The sequence below is a fragment of the Pseudophryne corroboree genome, chromosome 1, assembly GCF_028390025.1.
Source record: "Pseudophryne corroboree isolate aPseCor3 chromosome 1, aPseCor3.hap2, whole genome shotgun sequence".
NCBI classification, from domain to species: Eukaryota; Metazoa; Chordata; class Amphibia; order Anura; family Myobatrachidae; genus Pseudophryne; species Pseudophryne corroboree.
Genome location: NC_086444.1, coordinates 1,121,355,484 through 1,121,375,757, shown reverse-complemented (window position 1 = coordinate 1,121,375,757; position 20,274 = coordinate 1,121,355,484). Strand labels below are relative to the sequence as shown.

Here is a 20,274-nt window from a genome sequence, read left to right as displayed (position 1 = left end):
TTGGTGCGCCTCTTTTTTTCTTTGCATCATGTGCTGTTTGGGGACTATTTTTTTGAAGTGCCATCCTGCCTGACACTGCAGTGCCACTCCTAGATGGGCCAGGTGTTTGTGTCGGCCATCCAGCGACCTCTGTGCAAATTTTAGGACTAAAAATAATATTGTGAGGTGTGAGGTGTGAGGTGTTCAGAATAGACTGAAAATGAGTGTAAATTATGGTTATTGAGGTTAATAATACTATGGGATCAAAATGACCCCCAAATTCTATGATTTAAGCTGTTTTTGAGTTTTTTTTTGTAAAAAAACACCCGAATCCAAAACACACCCGAATCCGACAAAAAATTTTCAGGGAGGTTTTGGCAAAACGAGTCCGAATCCAAAACACAGCCGCGGAACCGAATCCAAAACCAAAACACAATACCCGAAAAATTTCCGGTGCACATCTCTAATATATATATAATTACTTTTTATTGTTAGTCTTACATTGCCTTAAAAGTTAGTGCCGTTATCTGAGACTTCTTTCTAAATTTTTGTGCAGCTATGTTTATTATGGTAAGGAGCGTGTTAGTGCAAAAAAAAATATTTTTGTCCTATAATAATCATCCTCAACTAACTCCTGCTATTTGGGGGATACTAACCATCATGATATCAATGGTGGGATCATTTTGATTCCATACTTCAGGTACAATTCTTAAGCCCTTTTCTCTATATATTGTAGGGACAGGGACAGCAAAGCAGAGCTGATGCGGCTGAAGAAGATTACTATAGCTGTAGGAGGCACTGCAGCGTATCTCATGGATTTGTGTGCACTCCACACCCTGCACTCCTGGTAGGGACACCAGTGATGCCTGGCATGTTTTGCCCTTGGTTGCTGTTTTGTTTACATTATGTCCTGTTTTTCATTTGATTCTATAAATTCTAAAGGTGTGTACACACGGTAAGAATTTTTCTTACGATTTTGACTCTATAGTCAAAAGCGTAAGGAAAGTTAGTGCAGATCGCAAGGTGAAAGTCACCTTGCTATCCCGTTGCGCGGTCGGTATCGCAAGCCTAGATACAGTAGACTGTGCAGGAAAAGTCAATTTTGACTATCTCGTGTAAAAGTTAGTCAAAATTGACACTTAACCAAAATCGGACAAAGCCAGTATCGCAAGCACAGTCATTATATGTTTACGATACCGACCTAGTCCCTGTTGCATAGTGAGAATCGGGCATAGCCCGAATCTCACCGTGTGTGACTGTGTATGGGCCTTTACTGTGGATTCTGTCTTGTGAAGTTTATCTTGTGAAATAGACTGAACACTAAAATAAACACAATGGAGGGAATCTGCAAAGCAATACTATCAAAAACACATATGCACAAATTTGGACTGGCCCATATGGGTAACAGGCATTTGCCTGGTCTATCCCACTGCCTAAGATACCTGCTTTCTGTTGAGATGTGGAGAGCGCTACTGTGCAGTGTCTGTGATACTCTTTTACCAACATGGTCGGTTTCATCTTGTGTGTGCTCCATCTTGATGCTGTGAATGAGTCCCGTGCTCCACTAGCTCAGATGAGACCCTGCGATTTATACCTCAGAGGGAGACATATTGGAAATGGCATTTAGAAGCAAACACATTCAAGCTAACTACAGAAATTGTCAGGACAAAACTGTAACATGTGCCAGTTGAGTTAAATGCTGAGAATACTACATTACACACTAAGGGCCGTTTCCAATTAGCAGCTGTAAATTACCATGGCTAATGGATCCCCCGCGGGCTATCCAATTAGCTCTGATAGCCAGGATTTATCAGGGATTCTGTTTTACATACCTGAGGCATGCAAAACGCAATCCCCGATAACCAGCCCTTAGTGCACTGTTTTTTCACAGAAACACATTGGTCAGAGAATTCATCCCGGATCCAGGGACGTCTTTTCATATGAGCTCAATGGACACTTGCCCAAGGAGTATAAGGGTCATACACTGATAGCTGAGGGTCCCCTCTTTCCAGGGGTACCAGATTTTTAAAAATCGGCCCTGTGGAACCAGCGATATCTGACTTCAAAGCAATGGACCCTATCCGAGCCTGTTAATTGCTCTTCCCAGCCAGATACTGTATCTCAGGTTCTGTCTGACTTACAGTTTTTCTGAGGGTATACTCCAAAAGCTGGGACTTTCCCCTTTTGGGCGACATTGGCAGCTTGTCTCCACTATGCCCAGAAACAGAGATATCAGTAATCCAGCAGCTGGTCCCTGCTCCAGCTCCACATGCCTGGGATGCAGATTTATATATTTGTCTAAGGATTGCTCTGGCTCCTGAACTCTGACCCCTAAGTCCACAGTACCTCCTGAATGGTGGGACTCTAGTTTTTTTTATCCCATTGAGAGCTAATACAATCTATTCCCATGAACTGGAGATATGTACAGTCAAGCAAGCTGCCCTCCCACCAAAAATTTTTGAATATTAAGCCCACTCCACTATCCACCCCTCCCCTACGTATTAAACACATCCTACCAACCTGGAAGTCATGTAAGAAGACCCCTTCATTTTATCACAATGCCCCCTGCTAAAGTTAATGTTCTCCCTCCTGTCCCATCTGTGCAGTTAAGGAGTAATTAGTAGAAATGACTGCTCCAGGTCCTACATGCTGAGCAGAAGATAGAACACCCCCTACCGCCTGCAGGATATCAAACCTACCACTGATAGCACTCCCCACCCCTATCGCTGTAGGATGGGTAGAGGCCCCAGTGCATTGCTTTGCCCAGGGACCTACACTGCTGTTAAGAAGGCCCTACCTGGATCCCATGTGTTTTCACCCAAAAACGGGTATTTTTTCCCCAAAATATATGGGCTATAATTGGATAGCCAATCAGACTAAAATTGCAATAAAAGCCCATTTTTGGGGGCAAAAAAAATTGCGCTTGTAATTGGATACCCCCCTATGAGTGAGAAGCCAAGATAATTCAAGTACAAGTGTTAAAGATATGTCCCAATATAGGTCACAAAGCATTTGAACGTAAACATAACAATGTAAATGCTATGTAGAATATGAAGTGCAACAACTAAGATGAGTCAGCTTTGACTGTTAAAGACAGCCGCAGAAAAGATTGTTCGTATATTGACTTAGGCATTACCAGGCATTTCAGCTGCAATGAAGAGATAATAGGAAATTAAGTGCTTACAGCTACAAAAGTTGGGACTGTCTCTACCCATTTGAAAATAGGTGTCACAACTGAGGGCCTGAGCTGACGGGAGGCAGCTTCAGTTGTAGGGGCTGAGATGTAACGGAACCTGGGAGGTTGTATCAGACCCCTAGACATGTAAGTAACATGTAGAATAACTGCCCGAAGGCGTGACCACGACAACCAGGATAAAAGTCAATGATGTTTATTATGACAAACTCCGTAACACAGCAGCAGTAAAGGAAACATAAAAGTCAACAGAGGATAAATACAATTCCTGGGTACTACAGGGTGGCAAGGGCCACAGGCACTGGTAGGGTGAGACAGTTCTTATAATCTTCTAGTTGGAAAGTCCTTACCAGACCTGACTGTAGCAATGGAGAGAACCCAGGATCGTACCAGCTGGTGTTCCAGGAAAGGCTGGGTTGCTGAAGATAAAACGGCTGCTGTGGATACTGGCTGGAACCAGACTGTTGTTGGTACGGAGTGGATACTGGCTGGAACCAGTTAAATAATAAACGAACTTGAGAGCGATGAAATAATAATGAAGTTTGGAGTTTGAGAGCGGTGAAATAATAATACCGGTGGAGAGTGGTAAACTGCAGAAAGGACACCGGCCCTTTAAGAGAAGCTGTACACTGCTGGAAGCTGGGCTGGAAGCAGGTGATTGTTGTAACTGGAAACAGGTGAGTCCAGAATGGATCGGAGAGTCAGGCTACACCGCAGATGAAATGCTGGTGCGGGTCTCTATAGCAGAAGTCTGGAGACAGGAGCTGGAACCTGGAAGACAACCACAGGAGAGAGACAAACTGGAACTAGGTTAGACAACCAAAGCACTGACGCCTTCCTTGCTCAGGCACAGCTTACTTATACCTGCAGCAAGGAAGGGGTTGGCTAGGCAATTATGCAAATCAACAATACAGACAGCAGATTGGTGGAAATGCTCAGATGACAAAATCCAAGATGGCTGCGCCCATGCAGACACTTGGAGGGAAGTTTGGTTTGTAATCCATGTGAGAATTGAAACAGTAATGGCGACGCCGGCCACAGGAGACAGGAGACGCCAGACTGACAAGCGCACATTTAACCACGCGGGCACAGCGGAGGCCGCGGCTGATGAAATCACCACTCTGACATTCTGCATGTGGAAACTCAGGAACAGCGGGATCCGGTCCTGGAACGCTGAGCCAGCCTTAGGAGGCATCTGAAGGGTAAGTAATGGCGTCCAGATACCCGGATCGTGACAGCACCCCCCCTTTAGGAGTGGCCCCAGGACACTTCTTAGGCTTTAAAGGAAACTTTGCGTGGAAATTTCGGACCAAGGCAGGAGCATGGACGTCTGAGGCATTGGTCCAAGAGCGTTCTTCAGGACCATAGCCCTTCCAGTCAATGAGGTATTGTAACTGACCGTAACGGAAACGTGAGTCCAAAATCTTGGCCACCTCGTACTCGACTCCCCGTTGAGTCTGAACTTTGGGAGCTGGAGGAAGTGCGGAATGAAACCGATTCAGGATCAGCGGTTTCAACAAAGAAACATGAAATGTCCTGGGTATTTTCAAGAAGGATGGTAACTGTAACCTGTAGGCAACAGGATTGATGACTTGTTCAATCTTGAAGGGTCCGATGTAGCGAGGTGCAAATTTCATGCTGGGAACTCTCAACCTCAAATTCTTCGTGGACAGCCACACACGATCACCCACCTTGAGGGCAGGAACCGCTCTACGCTTTCTATCGGCAAACTTCTTATACCTGAATGAGGCTTTAAGCAGGGCTGCGCGGACGTTCCTCCAGTTATTTGAAAACTGACGCAAGGTGACATCCACTGCTGGAACAGAAGTTGCGGGAAGCGGTTGGAATTCTGGGACTTTAGGGTGGAATCCATAATTAATGAAGAATGGTGTAGAAGAAGATGAGGAATGGTATTGATTGTTGTGGCTGAACTCGGCCCAAGGAAGGAGTTGAACCCAGTCATCTTGAGATGAAGACACATATATACGGAGGAAGGCCTCCAAGTCCTGATTCACCCTCTCGGTTTGACCATTGGTCTGAGGATGGTAAGCCGTGGAAAACTTTAACTTGACTTGGAGGGCTTGACACAAACTTCGCCAAAATTTGGCTACAAATTGTACTCCACGATCCGAGATGATCTCTTCAGGAAGACCGTGAAGTCGGAAGATCTCTTGTATAAACACTTGAGCCAACTTGGAAGCTGACGGAAGACCGGTGAGCGGGATGAAATGTGCCATCTTGGTGAACCGGTCAACTACCACCCAGATGGTATTAAACTTGTTGCAGATAGGTAGATCGGAAACAAAGTCCATCGACAAATGGGTCCAAGGTCGACGGGGAACAGATAATGGAACCAGTTGCCCCGCAGGCGACTGGCGGGAGACTTTGTGTTGGGCACACTTTGGGCAGGAGGCAATAAATTCCATAACGTCCTTCTTCAGAGTTGGCCACCAGTAGGACCTAGAAATAAATTCAAGGGTTTTCTGAATGCCTGTATGTCCAGCAAAACGGGAAGCATGGGCCCAATGCATGAGCTTCTTCCTTAGAACTGGCTTAACAAAACTTTTCCCTGGTGGAGGCGTAGAGTCCATCCCTACCGTGGAGAATGCCAACGGATTAATAATAGGATGCTTGTCTGCAGACTCGGACTCATTTTCTTGCTCCCATGAGCGGGAAAGGGCATCGGCCTTACGATTCTGAGAACCCGGACAGAACTGGAGTTTAAAGTCAAACCTAGAGAAGAAAAGTGCCCATCTGGCCTGACGAGGATTCAGACATTGTGCGCCTTTGAGATATAAAAGATTTTTGTGGTCGGTAAGAATGGTGATTGAGTGGGAAGCTCCCTCCAACAGGTATCTCCACTCCTCCAGAGCGAGCTTGATGGCTAGCAACTCCTGATCGCCAATGGCATAGTTGCGCTCAGCTGGGGAGAACTTCCGGGAGAAGAAACTGCAAGGATGTAGATGTCCATCTTTGGCCCTCTGGGATAACACTGCTCCTACTCCAACGGAGGAGGCATCTACCTCTAAGATAAAAGGAGAGTCGGTGTCGGGCTGTTTCAGAACTGGTGCAGAGATGAACCGTTGCTTCAGAAGGTGAAAGGCCTGTGTAGCTTCCTCGGACCACTTGGACGGATTAGCACCTTTCTTGGTTAATGCAGTGATAGGCGCCACAATGGTGGAAAAGTCTCGTATAAATTTTCTATAATAATTGGCGAACCCTAAGAACCTCTGGACCCCTTTGAGGCTTAAGGGTATAGGCCAATTCTGGATTGCTTGGAGTTTCTCAGGATCCATCTCTAGTCCGGAACCGGACACAATGTAACCTAGAAACGGAATGGTTTTAACTTCAAACACACACTTCTCCAATTTACAATAGAGGTGATTGACACGGAGACGGGAAAGAACCTCTTTTACCCAGAAACGATGATCTTCGAGATTATTAGCAAAGATGAGGATGTCGTCTAGATAAACCACGACATGGCGGTACAAGATGTCCCTGAAAATCTCATTCACGAAGTGCTGGAAGACTGCTGGAGCATTGCTCAATCCAAAGGGCATGACGAGGTACTCATAATGTCCGTCACGGGTGTTAAAGGCGGTCTTCCACTCGTCACCCTCACGGATTCGGATGAGATTGTAGGCACCCCTCAAGTCCAGCTTTGTGAAAATAGTTGCACCACTAACTCTATCAAAGAGCTCGGTAATCAGGGGTAAAGGGTATCGGTTCTTGACGGTAATGTCGTTCAGACCTCTGTAGTCGATGCACGGACGCAGACCACCGTCTTTCTTCTTAACGAAGAAGAAGCCTGCGCCGGCTGGAGAAGAAGATGGTCGGATGAAACCCTTCGCCAGGTTCTCTTTGATGTACTCTTCCATGGAGTGTGTCTCAGGCAGAGACAACGGATAAGTTCGGCCTCGCGGTGGAACCTTCCCTGGAATGAGGTCGATTGGGCAGTCCCATTCTCTATGAGGAGGAAGGATATCAGCAGAGGCTTTACTGAACACGTCCGTGAAGTCTTGATATGGAGGAGGCGGAACATCAGATGACCTGGGGAAGGAAGAACAAACAGGAAGAACTTTGGCTAAACAAGTCTCAGCACAGGAGGGACCCCATGCCAGTATTTGCGTAGTCGTCCAGTCAATTGATGGGTTGTGGAGACGGAGCCATGGAAGGCCTAAAACCACTGGATGTGTGGCTCTTGGAATCACTAAAAAAGAAATATACTCAGAATGAAGAACTCCCACTCTCAGATGAACTGGAGGAGTCCTTAAGAAAATGACTGCGTCAAAAATCTTGCTGCCATCCACGGCACTCAAAGAGATGGACGAGGACAGTCTCTCGGTGGGTAGGGACCACCGTTTAACATAAGCTTCGGTTATGAAATTCCCAGCTGCTCCGGAATCAAGGAGGGCAATGACGTTCCTGTAACGTTGAGCAATTTGGAGCGACACTGGGAGGTTACAGTCATGAGGAGATGGAGAGGAGATCATTACTCCTAGCCGGCCCTCTCCTTGGCGAGCTAGGATCTGGAGTTTCCCGGACGTTTGGGACAGGCATTGATAGTGTGCGACGGAGCTGCACAGTAGAGACAGAGAGACTCAGAGAGACGTCTTCGGCGCTCAGCGGGAGATAGACGAGAACGACTAATTTGCATAGGCTCATCCTTGGATGGAGATGGTTGACGAGGAGGAGGAGCAGAAGATTTAGGAGTAGATGATCTTCCTCGCTCAGTTGCTCTCTCTCTGAAACGTAGATCAACCTTCGTGCAAAGAGAAATTAGCTCATCCAACTTAGAGGGCAAGTCTCTGGTAGCTAACTCATCCTTGATGCGTTCTGATAAGCCATGCCAGAATGCAGCATACAGGGCCTCGTCGTTCCATGCCAGTTCGGATGCCAGGATTTTAAACTGTATAAGATACTGTCCCACAGTACGTGTTCCCTGGCGTAAACGGAGAATCTCAGATGAAGCAGATGTTATCCGGCCTGGCTCGTCGAAGATGCGCCTGAATGTAGCTACAAAGTCAGTATAGGAGGATAGCAGGGGATCAGACTTCTCCCATAAAGGTGATGCCCAGTCAAGGGCTGAGCCACTGAGAAGGGAGATGATATAGGCAATTTTGGTACGGTCACTGAAGAAATTGCCAGGTAGAAGCTCAAAGTGGATTTCACATTGATTGAGAAATCCCCTGCAGAACCTTGGAGATCCATCAAATTTTGCTGGCGTTGGAAGATGAAGATGTGGACTGGAAATGGGTAAGGTGGGTGGGGTTACAGCTGGTGTCACTGTAGTGGACGCACCGGACGTGCCAGGTCCACGGAGGGTCGTTTGAATCCCATCCAGCCGTGTAGAGAGATCCTGGAGACAGCGGATGATGTGGCCCTGTGCAGCCTCCTGATGTTCAAGTCGGGCTGCCAGTTCTTGCATTGGCCTGGCCGCTTGATCCTTGTCTCCGGCTGGATTCATTAGGTCAGTGCTTACTGTCACAACTGAGGGCCTGAGCTGACGGGAGGCAGCCTCAGTTGTAGCGGCTGAGATGTAACGGAACCTGGGAGGTTGTATCAGACCCCTAGACATGTAAGTAACATGTAGAATAACTGCCCGAAGGCGTGACCACGACAACCAGGATAAAAGTCAATGATGTTTATTATGACAAACTCCGTAACACAGCAGCAGTAAAGGAAACATAAAAGTCAACAGAGGATAAATACAATTCCTGGGTACTACAGGGTGGCAAGGGCCACAGGCACTGGTAGGGTGAGACAGTTCTTATAATCTTCTAGTTGGAAAGTCCTTACCAGACCTGACTGTAGCAATGGAGAGAACCCAGGATCGTACCAGCTGGTGTTCCAGGAAAGGCTGGGTTGCTGAAGATAAAACGGCTGCTGTGGATACTGGCTGGAACCAGACTGTTGTTGGTACGGAGTGGATACTGGCTGGAACCAGTTAAATAATAAACGAACTTGAGAGCGATGAAATAATAATGAAGTTTGGAGTTTGAGAGCGGTGAAATAATAATACCGGTGGAGAGTGGTAAACTGCAGAAAGGACACCGGCCCTTTAAGAGAAGCTGTACACTGCTGGAAGCTGGGCTGGAAGCAGGTGATTGTTGTAACTGGAAACAGGTGAGTCCAGAATGGATCAGAGAGTCAGGCTACACCGCAGATGGAATGCTGGTGCGGGTCTCTATAGCAGAAGTCTGGAGACAGGAGCTGGAACCTGGAAGACAACCACAGGAGAGAGACAAACTGGAACTAGGTTAGACAACCAAAGCACTGACGCCTTCCTTGCTCAGGCACAGCTTACTTATACCTGCAGCAAGGAAGGGGTTGGCTAGGCAATTATGCAAATCAACAATACAGACAGCAGATTGGTGGAAATGCTCAGATGACAAAATCCAAGATGGCTGCGCCCATGCAGACACTTGGAGGGAAGTTTGGTTTGTAATCCATGTGAGAATTGAAACAGTAATGGCGACGCCGGCCACAGGAGACAGGAGACGCCAGACTGACAAGCGCACATTTAGGCTCCTTATTGCACACACTCAGATGGTTAGTCCAAAATTCTTCCTTCCCAGGGAAAACTCAATATTGTTCATATGTAATGGAACCAACATAGAACCTATGGAGATAGATATAAGCCTCTCCTAATCCTCTTGCAAGGATATTTGTGGGAGGTGCTTATGGAGAAACACAAATATAGTGTAGCAAGTCTTAAAAACTGAACATATTTATTATGTACAAAATGCACGTACAAAAAAATAAGAATTTACTTACCGATAATTCTATTTCTCGGAGTCCGTAGTGGATGCTGGGGTTCCTGAAAGGACCATGGGGAATAGCGGCTCCGCAGGAGACAGGGCACAAAAAGTAAAGCTTTAGGATCAGGTGGTGTGCACTGGCTCCTCCCCCTATGACCTTCCTCCAAGCCTCAGTTAGGATACTGTGCCCGGACGAGCGTACACAATAAGGAAGGATTTATGAATCCCGGGTAAGACTCATACCAGCCACACCAATCACACTGTACAACCTGTGATCTGAACCCAGTTAACAGTATGATAACAGCGGAGCCTCTGAAAGATGGCTCACAACAATAATAACCCGATTTTTGTAACTATGTACAAGTATTGCAGATAATCCGCACTTGGGATGGGCGCCCAGCATCCACTACGGACTCCGAGAAATAGAATTATCGGTAAGTAAATTCTTATTTTCTCTATCGTCCTAGTGGATGCTGGGGTTCCTGAAAGGACCATGGGGATTATACCAAAGCTCCCAAACGGGCGGGAGAGTGCGGATGACTCTGCAGCACCGAATGAGAGAACTCCAGGTCCTCCTTAGCCAGGTTATCAAATTTGTAGGATTTTACAAACGTGTTTGTCCCTGACTAAATAGCCGCTCGGCAAAGTTGTAAAGCCGAGACCCCTCGGGCAGCCGCCCAAGATGAGCCCACCTTCCTTGTGGAATGGGCATTTACATATTTTGACTGTGGCAGGCCTGCCACAGAATGTGCAAGCTGAATTGTATTACACATCCAACTAGCAAAAGTCTGCTTAGAAGCAAGAGCACCCAGTTTGTTGGGTGCATACAGGATAACAGCAAGTCAGTTTTCCTGACTCCAGCCGTCCTGGAACCTATATTTTCAGGGCCCTGACCACATCTAGCAACTTGGAGTCCTCCAAGTCCCTAGTAGGCGCAAGACACCACAATAAGCTGGTTCAGGTGAAACACTGACACCACCTTAGGGAGAGAACTGGGGACGAGTCCGCAGCTCTGCCCTGTCCGAATGGACAAACAGATATGGGCTTTTTTGAGAAAAAAACCACCAATTTGACACTCGCCTGGTCCAGGCCAGGTCCAAGAGCATGTTCACTTTTCATGTGAGATGCTTCAAATCCACAGATTTGACTGGTTTTAAACCAATGTGTTTTGAGGAATCCCAGAACTACGTTGAGATCCCACAGTGCCACTGGAGGCACAAAAGGGGGTTGTATATGCAATACTCCCTTGACAAACTTCTGGACTTCAGGAACTGAAGCCAATTCTTTCTGGAAGAAAAATCGACAGGGCCGAAATTTTAACCTTAATGGACCCCAATTTGAGGCCCATAGACACTCCTGTTTGCAGGAAATGCAGGAATCGACGAGTTGAAATTTCTTCGTGGGGCCTTCCTGGCCTCACACCACGCAACATATTTTCGCCACATGTGGTGATAATGTTGTGCGGTCACCTCCTTTCTGGCTTTGACCAGGGTAGGAATGACCTCTTCCTGAATGCCTTTTCCCTTAGGATCCGGCGTTCCACCGCCATGCCGTCAAACGCAGCTGCGGTAAGTCTTGGAACAGACATGGTACTTGCTGAAACAAGTCCCTTCTTAGCGGCAGAGGCCATAAGTCCTCTGTGAGCATCTCTTGAAGTTCCGGGTACCAAGTCCTTCTTGGCCAATCCGGAGCCATGAGTATAGTTCTTACTCCTCTACGTCTTATAATTCTCAGTACCTTAGGTATGAAAAGCAGAGGATGGAACACATACACCGACTGGTACACCCACGGTGTTACCAGAATGTCCACAGCTATTGCCTGAGGGTCTCTTAACCTGGCGCAATACTTGTCCCGTTTTTTGTTCAGACGGGACGCCATCATGTCCACCTTTGGTAATTCCCAACGGTTTACAATCATGTGGAAAACTTCCCCATGAAGTTCCCACTCTGCCGGGTGGAGGTCGTGCCTACTGAGGAAGTCTGCTTCCCAGTTTCCATTCCCGGAATGAAACACTGCTGACAGTGCTATCACATGATTTTCCGCCCAGCGAAAAGTCCTTGCAGTTTTTGCCACTGCCCTCCTGCTTCTTGTGCCGCCCTGTCTATTTACGTGGGCGACTGCCGTGATGTTTTATCCCACTGGATCAATACCGGCTGACCTTGAAGCAGAGGTCTTGCTAAGCTTAGAGCATTATAAATTTACCCTTAGCTATATTTATGTGGAGAAAAGTCTCCAGACTTGATCACACTCCCTGGAAATTTTTTCCTTGTGTGACTGCTCCCCAGCCTCTCGGGCTGGCCTCCGTGGTCACCAACATCCAAAACTGAATGCCGAATCTGCGGCCCTCTAGAAGATGAGCACTCTGTAACCACCACAGGAGAGACACCCTTGTCCTTGGATATAGGGTTATCCGCTGATGCATCTGAAGATGCGATCCGGACCATTTGTCCAGCAGATCCCACTGAAAAGTTCTTGCATGAAATCTGCCGACTGGAATTGCTTCGAAGGAAGTCACCATTTTTTTACCATGGCCCTTGTGCAATGATGCACTGATTTTAGGAGGTTCCTGACTAGCTCGGATAACTCCCTGGCTTTCTCTTCCGGGAGAAACACCTTTTTCTGGACTGTGTCCAGAATCATCCCTAAGCACAGGAGACTTGTTGTCGGGATCAGCTGCGATTTTGGAATATTTAGAATCCACCCCTGCTGTTGTAACAGTATCCGAGATAGTGCTACTCCGACCTCCAACTGTTCCCTGGACTTTGCCCTTATCAGGAGATCGTCCAAGTAAGGGATAATTAAGACGCCTTTTCTTCGAAGAAGAACCATCATTTCGGCCATTACCTTGGTAAAGACCCGGGGTGCCGTGGACAATCCAAACGGCAGCGTCTGAAACTGATAGTGACAGTTCTGTACCACGAACCTGAGGTACCCTTAGTGATAAGGGCAAATTTGGGACATGGAGGTAAGCATCCCTGATGTCTCGGGACACCATATAGTCCCCTTCTTCCCGGTTCGTTATCACTGCTCTGAGTGACTCCATCTTGATTTGAACCTTTGTAAGTGTTCAAATTTTTTTAGATTTAGAATAGGTCTCACCTAGCCTTCTGGCTTCAGTACCACAATATAGTGTGGAATAATACCCCTTTTCTTGTTGTAGGAGGGGTAATTTAATTATCACCTGCTGGGAATACAGCTCGTGAATTGTTTCCCATACTGCCTCCTTGTCGGAGGGAGACCTTGGTAAAGCAGACTTCAGGAGCCTGCGCAGGGGAAACGTCTCGACATTCCAATCTGTACCCCTGGGATACTACTTGTAGGATCCAGGGGTCCTGTACGGTCTCAGCGTCATGCTGAGAGCTTGTCAGAAGCGGTGGAACGCTTCTGTTCCTGGGAATGGGCTGCCTGCTGCCGTCTTCTTCCCTTTCCTCTATCCCTGGGCAGATATGACTCTTATAGGGACGAAAGGACTGAAGCTGAAAAGACGGTGTCTTTTTCTGCAGAGATGTGACTTAGGGTAAAAAACGGTGGATTTTCCAGCAGTTGCCGTGGCCACCAGGTCCGATGGACCGACCCCAAATAACTCCTCTTCCTTTATACGGCAATACACCTTTGTGCCGTTTGGAATCTGCATCACCTGACCACTGTCGTGTCCATAAACATCTTCTGGCAGATATGGACATCGCACTTACTCTTGATGCCAGAGTGCAAATATCCCTCTGTGCATCTCGCATATATAGAAATGCATCCTTTAAATGCTCTATAGTCAATAAAATACTGTCCCTGTCAAGGGTATCAATATTTTTAGTCAGGGAATCCGACCAAGCCACCCGAGCTCTGCACATCCAGGCTGAGGCGATCGCTGGTCGCAGTATAACACCAGTATGTGTGTATATACTTTTTATGATATTTTCCAGCCTCCTGTCAGCTGGCTCCTTGAGGACGGCCCTATCTATAGACGGTACCGCCACTTGTTCTGATAAGCGTGTGAGCGCCTTATCCACCCTAAGGGGTGTTTCCCAACGCGCCCTAACTTCTGGCGGGAAAGGGTATACCGCCCATATTTTCTATCGGGGGGAACCCACGCATCATCACACACTTCATTTAATTTATCTGATTCAGGAAAAACTACGGTAGTTTTTTCACATCCCACATAATACCCTCTTTTGTGGTACTTGTAGTATCAGAAATATGTAACACCTCCTTCATTGCCCTTAACGTGTGGCCCTAATAAGGAATACGTTTGTTTATTCACCGTCGACACTGGATTCAGTGTCCCTGTCTGTGTCTGTGTCGACCGACTAAAGTAAACGGGCGTTTTAAAACCCCTGACGGTGTTTTTGAGACGTCTGGACCGGTACTAATTGTTTGTCGGCCGTCTCATGTCGTCAACCGACCTTGCCGCGTGTTGACATTATCACGTAATTCCCTAAATAAGCCATCCATTCCGGTGTCGACTCCCTAGAGAGTGACATCACCATTACAGGCAATTGCTCCGCCTCCTCACCAACATCGTCCTCATACATGTCGACACACACGTACCGACACACAGCACACACACAGGGAATGCTCTGATAGAGGACAGGACCTACTAGCCCTTTGGAGAGACAGAGGGAGAGTTTGCCAGCACACACCAAAAACGCTATAATTATATAGGGACAACCTTATATAAGTGTTTTCCCTTATAGCATCTTTTTTATATATTTCTAACGCCAAATTAGTGCCCCCCCTCTCTGTTTTAACCCTGTTTCTGTAGTGCAGTGCAGGGGAGAGCCTGGGAGCCTTCCCTCCAGCCTTTCTGTGAGGGAAAATGGCGCTGTGTGCTGAGGAGATAGGCCCCGCCCCTTTTTCGGCGGCCTCGTCTCCCGCTCTTAACGGATTCTGGCAGGGGTTAAATATCTCCATATAGCCCCCGGAGGCTATATGTGAGGTATTTTTAGCCAAAAATAGGTTTTCATTGCCTCCCAGGGCGCCCCCCTTCCAGCGCCCTGCACCCTCAGTGACTGCCGTGTGAAGTGTGCTGAGAGGAAATGGCGCACAGCTGCAGTGCTGTGCGCTACCTTAAGAAGACTGAGGAGTCTTCATGCCGCCGATTCTGGACCTTCTTCTTGTTTCAGCATCTGCAAGGGGGCCGGCGGCGAGGCTCCGGTGACCATCCAGGCTGTACCTGTGATCGTCCCTCTGGAGCTAATGTCCAGTAGCCAAAGAAGCCAATCCATCCTGCACGCAGGTGAGTTCACTTCTTCTCCCCTAAGTCCCTCGTTGCAGTGATCCTGTTGCCAGCAGGACTCACTGTAAAATAAAAAACCTAAGCTAAACTTTTCTAAGCAGCTCTTTAGGAGAGCCACCTAGATTGCACCCTTCTCGGCCGGGCACAAAAATCTAACTGAGGCTTGGAGGAGGGTCATAGGGGGAGGAGCCAGTGCACACCACCTGATCCTAAAGCTTTACTTTTTGTGCCCTGTCTCCTGCGGAGCCGCTATTCCCCATGGTCCTTTCAGGAACCCCAGCATCCACTAGGACGATAGAGAAAGCAATATTAAAACAGCATGTCATATAACTCCATGTTACATCACCATCGCTCGGATCTTTCACAAGGAATCAAATGGCACGGGATCCGTCCTTCCTCAGAAGCATCTGCATCTGCTTCTGAGGAAGGACGGATCCCGTCCGAAACGCGTTAAGCGTGGTTGTGAACTTTACGTGGACTCCTGCATTCACCAATCAGCTACGAGAGGGAATTTCACATGGTGTGGCGGTGGGCATCCAGAGCTCATTCACCTTCCAAACTTGACATCTGGTGCCATTTGATTCCTTGTGAAAGATCCGAGCGATGGTGATGTAACATTGAGTTATATGACATGCTGTTTTAATATTGCTTTTTTGTACGTGCATTTTGTACATAATAAATATGTTCAGTTTTTAAGACTTGCTACACTATATTTGTGTTTCTCCATAAGCACCTCCCACAAATATCCTTGCAAGAGGATTAGGAGAGGCTTATATCTATCTCCATAGGTTCTATGTTGGTTCCATTACATATGAACAATATTGAGTTTTCCCTGGGAAGGAAGAATTTTGGACTAACCATCTGAGTGTGTGCAATAAGGAGCCTAGAGGACTTTTCTGTGGCAATACATGGTGAATCGAACCCTGTTATATCATTTTCACATGGGTGATATATAAAACATGGTTACTGGAGAGCGCTATCACTAGTATTCACTTCTTTTTCTTCATTCGTATCATTTAGTGTGTTTTGGATGCACACTTGTGTTTTACTGTGTAGCTGCACTACTGTTTCATTGCGCACTGTATTTTGAATTTTTTTTCCCCAAAAGCGCACATTTAACCACGCGGGCACAGCGGAGGCCGCGGCTGATGAAATCACCACTCTGACATTCTGCATGTGGAAACTCAGGAACAGCGGGATCCGGTCCTGGAACGCTGAGCCAGCCTTAGGAGGCATCTGAAGGGTAAGTAATGGCGTCCAGATACCCGGATCGTGACAATAGGTACTAAACCCGAAGATACAGAAATACAAGATGTGCTTTATGTATAATATATGGGAACAAATCTCATGGCCTTCAGTGTCCAGTTCGCAAAGGGAAAGTGCATTATGTGGGACAGAAAAGGGACTATAATAGCCATCTATTATATGTCCTGACACACAACAGTGTTATGTGATGATGATGACTGACTCACAGTCTGTGGAGCTTTGTCACAATAAATTGTGTCACCTTGGTATGACAATGTCCAGAAACTAGCAAAAGGAAGGGTTACAGGGATATTCATGACTGGTACAGGAAAGCAGTGCACGAAAACTGTATAACAGGAAAACAAAACCATTGTCCATTACCCAAATCAGCAAGAAGAGCTGAGGCACCCCTGCAATAAGTGCACAGAGATATGCGTAGTCTGATGGAAGTTAAATTGATAAGTGGGTATACATAAGTTCATAACTTTCACTGATAACTTTAGAAGAATCATAGGTTTACTTCATCAAAGTCTTAACTGATGAATAAAATTGCAGACTACAAGAAATTAGTAGAAACTCAAACAGGTCACAGACTGAAATGCTTGAGGTTTGACAAATAGGAGAATATGGCAGTCTATTTGACTTCAGTGGTGGCAAAGGCTTTATTGAAGTCAATGGTGGGAACTGATACATTGTAGTCAATGAGGGGAACCGCAAGGATTACCTCTAGTAACCCTACGGTTCCCATCGTTGACTACAATGCATAGTTTTGTATCACCATTGACTTCAATGAAGCAGTTCCCATCATTGAAGTCAATGGGGAAAGCTTTGATTGACAGTCTTGCCATTCACAGCCAATAAGCGGGCTGCTCATATGGAGGCAGGCACTGATTGGCTGGTGGCTCTTAGAATGACAGAAGACACATGGATCCTAGCATTTGCTTGGAGGAAGTGAATGTGTTAACAAACACACTTCCTCATGTCCAGCATGGAGAGGGTGTTGCATTTTTTTTAATCCCTTGGATTCCTACACTGATTAAAGAGGACCCGATCTACATAAGGGATAGATGAATATGGATTTTTTATTACAGCTAAAGGGGATGCTACTGGAGATGAGGACGCAAATGACTGAATGAGTGAAGTTAAATATGTGTGAGTGTGAGTGTGTGTTATAAAGTTTTACTTTAATGGTGTGTATGTGTAATCTTGTTATTTTAGACCCTTCACTGCCCAGCATGCTGGAACTTGTGTTTCTCCAAGTATCAGTTTGTGGGGGAGGCTTGCTGGGACCTGTATTCCCCCCTTTTAAAGGTATTATTTACCAAACTACTTGAAAGTTATCAACTTGGCACCCACGGCCCAGTAGTGCCAAGTATAGCCACAGGTTTCAGCTCTGGCCTTAGGTGTCCTGGAGGGAAGGACCTCTTTATGGGGGGGGGGGGGGGGAGGGGGTCCACACTCCCCCTGGAAAACCCTGCATGGACTGACTAGTTACTGGTGTTAATGCTACGGTCACAGGGAATGATATATGCGTGTCCCATGGCTGTGGCATTACCCCCCCTGCTAGTGGAGCCCGGTGCTAGTTTCAAAAATCCGGGGAACTGCTATATATATTTTTCACCATATTTTTAAAACCAGGAACAGTCAGAGAGCCCAGTGCTGGTTCATAATATACAGAGGACCCCTACTCAATTTTTTTTCTTGTATTTTTTGAACAAAGATCAGCTCAAAGAGCCAAGATCCAGTTATGCTTGTGGAGTGAGGGGGAACCAAGTTGTTTTTTTCTGCTTTTAACCATTTTATTACATTTACACAGAGAAGCACTGCAGAGATCTCACTGATCTGTGCAGGCTTCTCTAAACAAGAGGACATCTATTTGAACAGTGTATTTTGGTCTACGGGGCTAATTCAGACCGGATCACTGCTGTGCATTTTCGTACAGTGGGCGATCAGGTCTGAACTGCGTATGCGCTGCAGTGCGTCGGGCGGGAGGAGGCAGGCAGGCTGGCGGCATTGGGACGCCATTTTGGGGGCACGGTCCGGGCACTGCAGGTGTGGGGTGGGCCGTGGTGGCTGCGTGACGTCACACACAGCTGCTGTGACCCGGAGAGCAATGGGTAGCTCCCTGCCAGCGTACAGGAGCTGCGCTGGTAGGGAGCTACTCTTCAGGTACAAAAGCATCACCGCCATGTGCAGGGGTGGGGGCCAAACATGCGGGGTGGACAAGCCCTGTGCTGGGCGCCCCTGCACATGTCTGTGAAAGTGATAGTAGATGTGCTATATTTATCACATCTACGATCAAGTCTGAATTACCCCCTAAGTTTGCACAAATCACAGGTGTGTATGCAAACTAGTGATGAGCGGGTTCGGTTCCTCGGAATCCAAAACCCCCCCGAACTTCACCCATTTTACACGAGTCCAAAGCATACTCGGATACTCCAGTATTGCTCGGTTAACCCGAGCGCGCCCGAACGTCAACATCCCGCTGTCGGATTCTCGCGAGATTCAGATTCTATATAAGGAGCCGCACGTCGCTGCCATTTTTCACTCGTGCATTGGAAATGATAGTGAGAGGACGTGGCTGGCGTCCTCTCACTTTGTTTCAGAACTTTCAGGGGACTGCAAATATCTTTATTCTGGGGACCAGCAGTATTATAGGAGGAGTACAGTGCAGAGTTTTGCTGACCAGTGACCACCAGTATTATACGTTCTCTGCCTGAAAAACGCTCCATATCTGTGCTCAGTGTGCTGCATATATCTGTGCTCACACTGCTTTATTGTGGGGACTGGGGACCAGCAGTATTATATAGGAGGAGTACAGTGCAGAGTTTTGCTGACCTGTGACCACCAGTATTATATGTTCTCTGCCTGAAAAACGCTCCATATCTGTGCTCAGTGTGCTGCATATATCTGTGCTCACACTGCTTTATTGTGGGGGCTGGGGACCAGCAGTATTATATAGACGGAGTACAGTGCAGAGTTTTGCTGACCAGTGACCACCAGTATTATACGTTCTCTGCCTGAAAAACGCTCCATATCTGTGCTGCATTGTAGTATATAGTAGGAGTACAGTGCATAATTTTGCTGACCACCAGTATATAATATATAGGAGTACGGTACAGTAGGCCACTGCTCTACCTACCTCTGTGTCGTCAAGTATACTATCCATCCATACCTGTGGTGCATTTCAGTTTTGCACAGTTTGCTGTCCACCAGTATATAATATATAGCAGTACGGTACAGTAGGCCACTGCTCTACCTACCTCTGTGTCGTCAAGTATACTATCCATCCATACCTGTGGTGCATTTCAGTTGTGCGCAGTATATATAGTAGTAGGCCATTGCTATTGATACTGGCATATAATTCTACACATTAAAAAATGGAGAACAAAAATGTGGAGGGTAAAATAGGGAAAGATCAAGATCCACTTCCACCTCGTGCTGAAGCTGCTGCCACTAGTCATGGCCGAGACGATGAAATGCCATCAACGTCGTCTGCCAAGGCCGATGCCCAATGTCATAGTAGAGAGCATGTAAAATCCAAAACACAAAAGTTCAGTAAAATGACCCAAAAATCAAAATTAAAAGCGTCTGAGGAGAAGCGTAAACTTGCCAATATGCCATTTACGACACGGAGTGGCAAGGAACGGCTGAGGCCCTGGCCTATGTTCATGGCTAGTGGTTCAGCTTCACATGAGGATGGAAGCACTCATCTTCTTGCTAGAAAAATGAAAAGACTTAAGCTGGCAAAAGCACAGCAAAGAACTGTGCATTCTTCTAAATCACAAATCCCCAAGGAGAGTCCAATTGTGTCGACTGCGATGCCTGACCTTCCCAACACTGGACGGGAAGAGGTGGCGCCATCC

The 20,274-nt window shown here is 46.9% G+C and overlaps 1 long non-coding RNA gene across 1 annotated transcript in view; it reads right to left on the bottom strand.

Moving 5' to 3' along the window:
- Positions 1-1,427: 1,427 nt before the first annotated feature.
- The window catches only part of LOC134927875 (uncharacterized), a 52,817-nt gene continuing 33,970 nt past the window's right edge, over positions 1,428-20,274 (bottom strand). Inside the window, exon 3 of the long non-coding RNA XR_010177762.1 lies at positions 1,428-1,573. This is a non-coding gene — a long non-coding RNA (uncharacterized LOC134927875). The remainder of the gene's footprint in view (positions 1,574-20,274) is intronic.